This window comes from Bubalus bubalis, chromosome 8, assembly GCF_019923935.1.
Source record: "Bubalus bubalis isolate 160015118507 breed Murrah chromosome 8, NDDB_SH_1, whole genome shotgun sequence".
In the NCBI taxonomy this organism is placed as follows: Eukaryota; Metazoa; Chordata; class Mammalia; order Artiodactyla; family Bovidae; genus Bubalus; species Bubalus bubalis.
In genome coordinates this window covers 58438078-58445606 of record NC_059164.1, presented here as the reverse complement: position 1 = coordinate 58445606, position 7529 = coordinate 58438078, and positions in this window count along the sequence as shown.

Sequence of the window (7529 nt, the reverse complement as noted above, 5' to 3'; positions counted from 1 at the left end):
AGCTTTTAAACTCCATTAATTTCCAATTTTCAGATTTCAAATATTTTCATCAATCTGCTTGACATCTTAGGATTTTATATCTCTTTCCTGTACCTATATGCTTCATGAAACAAAACACTTTAATGTTGGGCTTTGTAAAATATATTAATGTGTACTTATGTGTTTACAATGATAATCTCTGCTAAAACCTTATAATTTGTTTAAAAGCAAATTTATATGTAGTTATATCTTACTAGATGTTAATAAAAACCCATACAGTGATCATTCACATGTTTCAGTTCAGTTCAGTCACTCAGTCATGTCCAGCTCTTTGCAACACCAGGGACTGCAGAACACCAGCCTTCCCTGTCCATCACCAACTCCCAGAGTTTATGGACAGACTTATGTCTGCCGCATTGGTGATGCCATTAAACCATCTCATCCTCTGTCATCCCCTTCTCTTCCCACCTTCAATCTTTCACTGCATCAGTGTCTTTTCCATTGAGTCGGTTCTTCGCATCAGGTGGCCAAGTATTGGAGTTTCAGCTTCAGCATCAGTCCTTTCAATGAATATGCAGGACTGATTTCCTTTAGGATGGACTGGTTGGATCTCCTTGCAGTCCAAGGGACTCTCAAGAGTCTTCTACAACACCACAATTCAAAACCATCAATTCTTCGGTGCTCAGCTTTCTTTATAGTCCAACTCTCACATCCATACATGACTACTGGAAAAACAATAGCTTTGACTTGATGGCTCTTTGTTGGTAAAGTAATGTCTCTACTTTTTAATATGCTGTCTAGTTGGCCGTAGCTTTTATTCCAAGGAGCAAGCATCTTTTAATTTCATGGCTGCCATCACCATCTGTAGTGATTTTGGATGACTGCAAAGGACCTCACTGTTTTGACCTCACCCAAGAAAATAACGCTACTCACTATTTCCATTGTTTCCCCATCTATTTGCCATGAAGTGATGGGACCAGATGCCATGATCTTAGTTTTCTGAATGTTGAGTTTTAAGCTGACTTTCCACTCTCCTCTTTCAGTTTCATCAAGAGGCTCTTTAGTTCTTCTTTGCTTTCTGCTGTAAGTGTGGTAGCTTGAATTTTTCTGATTGATTTATGGGAATTTCTTACATATGAAGGATGTTGGTCCTCTGTTATATATTGTAGATATTTATTCTAATAGTGTCATTTATGACCTTTATTGATAGTTCTTTTGTTTATATAGAACCTTTAAATGTTATGTATTTACTGCCATCATTTGGTTATAGTTTTCATAGAAACATTGTATAAAATTAAAATATATTAAATTAGAGAACTGTATTCATAATAGCATTTTGTTTAAAGGGAGGCTATTGCTAGCCAGGTCTAGCAGGATTTTTGTAGGGATGCAATACTACTTGAAATGTATAAGATTTGAGTTCTATAAAACAAGTCTCCTTTTATCAGGATTTCACTGCAGTGTTGTACTCTGATATGTATAGGTGAAGAAGCTCTTTTAGTATTCTAGTAGCAAGCAACTAAGAAGAACTCTGCAAAATTAAGATTATTATCAGTCGCAAAGTTTTGTTTGACTCTTCACGACCCCAAGGACTGCAGCACACCAGTTTTCCTATCCCTCGCTAAATTCCTGGAGATTCCCTAAGTTCATGTCCATTCAATTGGTGATGCTGTCCAACCATCATCTCCTCTCTTACTCTCTTTTCCTTCTACCTTCAGTCTTTCCCAGCATCAGGTTCTTTTCTAATGAGTTGGCTGTTTGTATTAGGTAGCCAGAGTATTGGAGCTTCAGCTTCAGCACCAGTCCTTCTGATGAATATTAAGGATTGATTTCCTTTAGGATTGACTGGTTTGATCTCCTTGCTGTCCAAGGGACTCTTAAGAGTCTTCTCCAGCACCACATTTGAAAGCATCAGTTCTTTGGTGCTCAACCTTCTTTATGGTCCACCTCTCACATCCATATATGACTACAGGAATGGGTTCTTAATGGAGATCTTTGGGTTGCAAAAGTTAATGAATGAGGGAGTGGAGCAGATAAGCAGTGCAAGAAAATAATGTCTGTGCTTTGGGTGATATTCAGTACAGTTCAGTTCAGTCTCTCAGTCGTGTCCAACTCTTTGCGACCCCATGAATCATGGCACGCGAGGCCTCCCTGCCCATCACCAACTCCTGGAGTTCACTCAAATTCACGTCCATTGAGTTGGTGATGCCATCCAGCCATCTCAGTCTCTGTCATCTCCTTCTCCTCCTGCCCCCAACCCCTCCCAGCATCAGGGTCTTTTCCAATGAGTTAACTCTTCGCAATGAGGTGGCCAAAGTTTTGGAGTTTCAGCTTCAGCATCCGTCCTTCCAAGGAACACCCAGGACTGATCTCCTTCAGAATGGACTGGTTGGATCTCCTTGCAGTCCAAGGGACTCTCAAGAGTCTTCTCTAGCACCACAGTTCAAAAGCATCAATTCTTTGGCATTCAGCTTTCTTCACAGTCCAACTCTCACATCCATACATGACCACTGGAAAAACCATAGCCTCGACTAGACAGACCTTTGTTGGCAAAGTAATATCTCTGCTTTTCAATATCCTGTCTAGATTGGTCATAACTTTCCTTCCAAGGAGTAAGTGTCTTTTAATTTCATGGCTGAAATCACCATCTGCAGTGATTTTGGAACCCTAAAAAATAAAAGTTTGACACTGTTTCCACTGTTTCCCCATCTATTTCCCATGACGTGATGAGTGATATTAGACAAGGGTTTTTAAATTTGAGGCTGATCAAAGTATCTGTTTGGACTTGTTGGTAAGGCATCTGTGTCTTTAGGGCATAAGGGTGAAAACTAATTCTTTAAAACATTATGGATGTGCTGAGTGCATGAAGATATAGTTCACCTATGTCTTAGATATCACCTTGTGTTAGATCCTAAATGTTTGTTTGGTATCTGGTAGGAGAAGTTACTGTAGTAGGCTATTACAGCACATTTTCACTTCCACATACAGTACATTTTAAGATGGTTTGACAAGTTTCATAAAAGTCCAGTAGGGATTTATAGAGTAATTGAAGGAGAAATGACATTTTTACAATGGTGAGCTCTCCCTTACAGGAATATGTTCTCTTTTAGTTCATTGAGGTCTTCTTTTATGACTTTCAGGAAAGCTTTATAGTTTTTTTCATTTCATTTAGACATGACCATTTTTTGGTTATTTGTGAGTTCTAAAGTGGTTCTTGTGTGTGTGCTACACTCTTGTTATACTTCGTTTATTTTCTATTTGATAAAAATGGTACATAAGTAGAAATTTATTTATGTGTGTTTTTAATTTCGCCACTTATTTCTTTATTTTATTTTATTTATTTTTTTAATTTAATTTTATTTTTAAACCACTTATTTCTTTTATATATCTAATATGGAAGTTAATTTTGTTTTTATCATTGTGAATAATTAACATGTTTGAAAATAATTACAACTTTTAATTCTGCATCCAATATTCTGTATCCATTTTAATCCTAGTTTACTGATTTTTAAATTACATAGGTGTTAAATTATAATTGTTAATGTATTGAATTATGTTAAATTGTTAATGCATTACATATTGTCTTTCACTTTGTATTTTCTCTTTTGAGTGTTGATTTTTTTTTCCCTCCTGCCCACTTATCCTAATGGTTTGTTACTTTTTTATTTATCTGAGGAAATCACTTATAGTTTGTTTTACAAACACTTTTCCCTGCAGAAGCAAAACTGATACTTTTAGTTCTGACTTTATGAGTAAATAGATTTTATAGTCAAAAGAGAAACAAGCAATCAAGCAAGCAAGCAATACTTTTCCCTCAAGATTAAAAAACAAAACAACAAACAGTTATTCTGTTTGTTTTGTCCCCAAATAAATGAAACCTGTAACATTTCCCTTAATTTACTGACTCCCTAGTAAAACCAAATTTATTTCTCAATTTTCAATATTCCCATTTGAAGCTATGTCACAATCTGTGTGGTTAGGGTAATCATGAAAAAAAAAAAAAAGTATTTTTCTGGTTGGCCTTGAATACAACATCGCTGCTGAATGCACTTATAATTAGATTGTTGTTGTCTTGTTCGGTTGCTAAGTCATGTCTGACTCTGATCCTGTGGACTACAGCATGCCAAGCTACTCCGTCCTCTACTGTCTCGCAAAGTTTGCTCAAACTGATATCCATTGAGTCAGTGATGCTATCCATTTCATTCTCTGCTGCCCCCTTTAAATCTTTCCCAGCATCAGGGAAAGATTTCCAATGAGTAATAATTAAATAGGTTACCTATATATATTTTAGACTCTCTATACAGTCATATCATCTAGGAACATTCTCTATATATTTTCTCTCATTTTATTTTTCATTACTTACATTACAATGCTGAATTATGATGAAAGTGGACATTGCTCTCTCATTTTCAATTATTGGAGGAAGGCTTTAAACATCCAACTGTTAAGCTTGTTTTTTCTGCTTTATTTTTCTGTATATACACTTTAATAACTTAGGGGATTGCTGTTGTAGTTTTAGATGGTTGAGAAATTTTCAATCATTAGTGATGCTTTTTTGCATTCATATATGATCATATTATTTTTCTCATTTATTTTATTAGCATGTTACATTGATTTATTTAATCAGTTTTAAAATTTTATTATATATAGAACTTGTATTTATTTTTATTTATAACTTTGATCATATTTTTTAGATTTATACCTAAGTGCTTAATTCTGTTTGTGTACTAATATAAATGATACTTTGGTGATTCTAATTTTTAGTATGCTATTAAAATTTTTTGAAACAGCTTTAAATGTGCAAAAAATGTAGAGATACTACAGAGAATGCCCATGTTCCCTACACACAGTCTCCTCCATTGTTACTATTCTATATTAGAGAGTAACTATGAAACAATCAACGAAGCAATACTAATATATTCTAATTTACTAAATCCATACTTAATATGAATTTCCTTAATTTTTACCTATTTTTTTCTGTAACAGGATGTCATATTACATTTAGATTCCTCTTGGTTGTGACAATTTCTCTGAATTTTCTTGTTTTTGATGACCTTTGTATTTTAAGTACTGGTCATTTATTCTGTAGTGTCCCTCAAGTGGGACTTATCAGTTGCTTGTCACATGATCAGACTCTGATTCCGCATTTTGGGGAGAAAGACCAGAAAAGAAAAGTGCCATTCTCATTACATCATATCAAGAATACATTGGCAACATGGCTTAAAAATGATGCTGTTAATCTTGAGTTTGTTTGGCAGGTGTTTCTATTGTAAAGTGACCTCATTCCACCCATTTCCCATCGAGTTCTCCTTAAAAGGCAGTCACTAATGTACAGCCCACCCATAACGAATGGGAAGTGATACTTCAACTCCTTGAGAGCAGAGTGCTAAAAAATTATTCAGAGTTTCAGGAAATTTGTCTATTTCTCCTCATTTATTTAATTCAATAACTTGTTTGTATCAGTATGAGACAGATGTTTATTTATATTGTAATGTACTATTAAAAATGCCTTATTTTTTATTGTTCAGTGTGTTCCAGCTTTGGCTATTGGGAAATCTTTCAATTAGCTTTTATATTCCTTTGACATAACCCCATCATTTGTGGGCTTCCCAAGTGGCACTAGTGATAAAGAACCCACCTGCCAATGCTGGAGATATAAGAAATGCTAGTTCAATCCCTGGGTCAGGAAGACCCCAAGGAGGGCATGGCAAACCACTCCAGTATTCTTCCCTGGAGAATCCCATGGACAGAGAAGACTGATAGGTTACTGTCCATGGGGTCACAAAGAATTGGATATGACTGAAGCAACTTAGCACGCACATCATTATGTATATACCATTTTGGGGAAGAGGAGGCATATCTATATTTTCTGGCATTATAAGGTAAGAAAGCTGTGTTAAATATAGACAGTGTATTATAAAGCAGAGACATCGCTTTGCCAACAAAGATCTGTATAGTCAAAGCTATGGATTTTCCAGTAGTCATGTATGGATATGAGAGTTGGACCATAAAAGAAGGCTGAAGACCAAAGAATTGATGCTTTTCAACTGTGGTGTGGGAGAAAACTCTTGAGAGTCCCTTGGACAGCATGGAGATCAAACCAGTCAATCCTAAAGAAATCAATCCTGAATATTCATCAGAAGGACTGGTGCTGAAGCTCCAATGCTTTGGCCGCCTGATGTTAAGAACCAACTCACCGGAAAAGACCCTGATTCTGGGAAAGACTGAAGGCAAGAGAAGCGGGTGACAGAGGATGAGATGGTTGGATGGTATCACTGACTCAATGGACATGAATTTGAGCAATCTGTGGAAGATAGTGAAGGACAGGGAACTTCAGGCATGCTGCAGTTCACGGGCTCGCAAACAGGCAGACACGACTTAGTGACTGAACAACATCTTGTACATTTACTGTCCCAGTTCTAGAATCAGCCATTTTTTTCCAGGAACACTAGTTATTTTGTTGTTGTTGTTCATGACATTAGAAACCATGAGCTGGGCAGTAGATGTGCTCTTTGCTTCTAGGCCCTCTCAGCTGACAGAACAAGGGAATATATGCATGGCTATTAACCCATGTTTATACAAACATATAACTATTTTTAAGTGTAACCGTCTGTATCTATATCAAGGTAATTCATGAGTTCATACTGATGTCACCACATCTTATCCATTACTACACAGAACATTTATTTGCTTATTTGTAACTCTCACTTCAAGGCTGAGAAACCTGGCTCTCATTATCTACTGTACATTTACTTGATTGCTCAATTCTAATATAAATATTAGTGATTTTAGCCTTCTTAGCCCAAATCCCTGGACACAAATTTATCAATGAGAGTACAGTGCTACAAAAGGTTACTTTGCCTTTTGTTTATAGACTAAACAAATTTACAGAGTTACTTAGGTAAGCACCCCTTTCTCCCATTGGTAGTGATATTGATGACTTTATAATACATTTATATGATTTTTATGTACATATTTCCATTTCTGTACCAAAATTCTACATCTTGTGTTTTTATGTGAAACAGTCTTGTGTTTTGTAAGATAATTTCCTTTAGACTTTTCCTGTAGTCCTTTTATTTTGTTTGTTACTGTTGTGTTTACTCAGTTTGTCCTGTTGTATTTGTGTGACTTTTGTTTACAAGTTAAACATTGCATCTGAAATGTTTTAGAGAGCATTTGAGCTTCTGGATAATATTGTTCTCCAAAGAGGATTTACTTTTTCTCTGGCAGATAGATGACAAATCTAATTAGTACAATCAGCCCTTGAAATTATCACAGCTGGTCTTTACTCTCTGGTTTATTTTCAGTTCAACTTTAATTATATTTTGTAGCCCTTTAGGTTCCCAGTGAGCACTTTTCCTCACTGCCCAGTCCTGATTTCCATCCCAATTTCCATGACTCCCTTAACTCCATGAGATGATGAAAATTTCTGTTCAAGTTTTCAGATACTTCTTAGTCACAGCTTTTGATATGACCAATCAATATTATAGAGAAGCAGCAACCAATGTCATTTTTACCTCTTTTGAATTCCAGTTTCTCCTAAATAATGC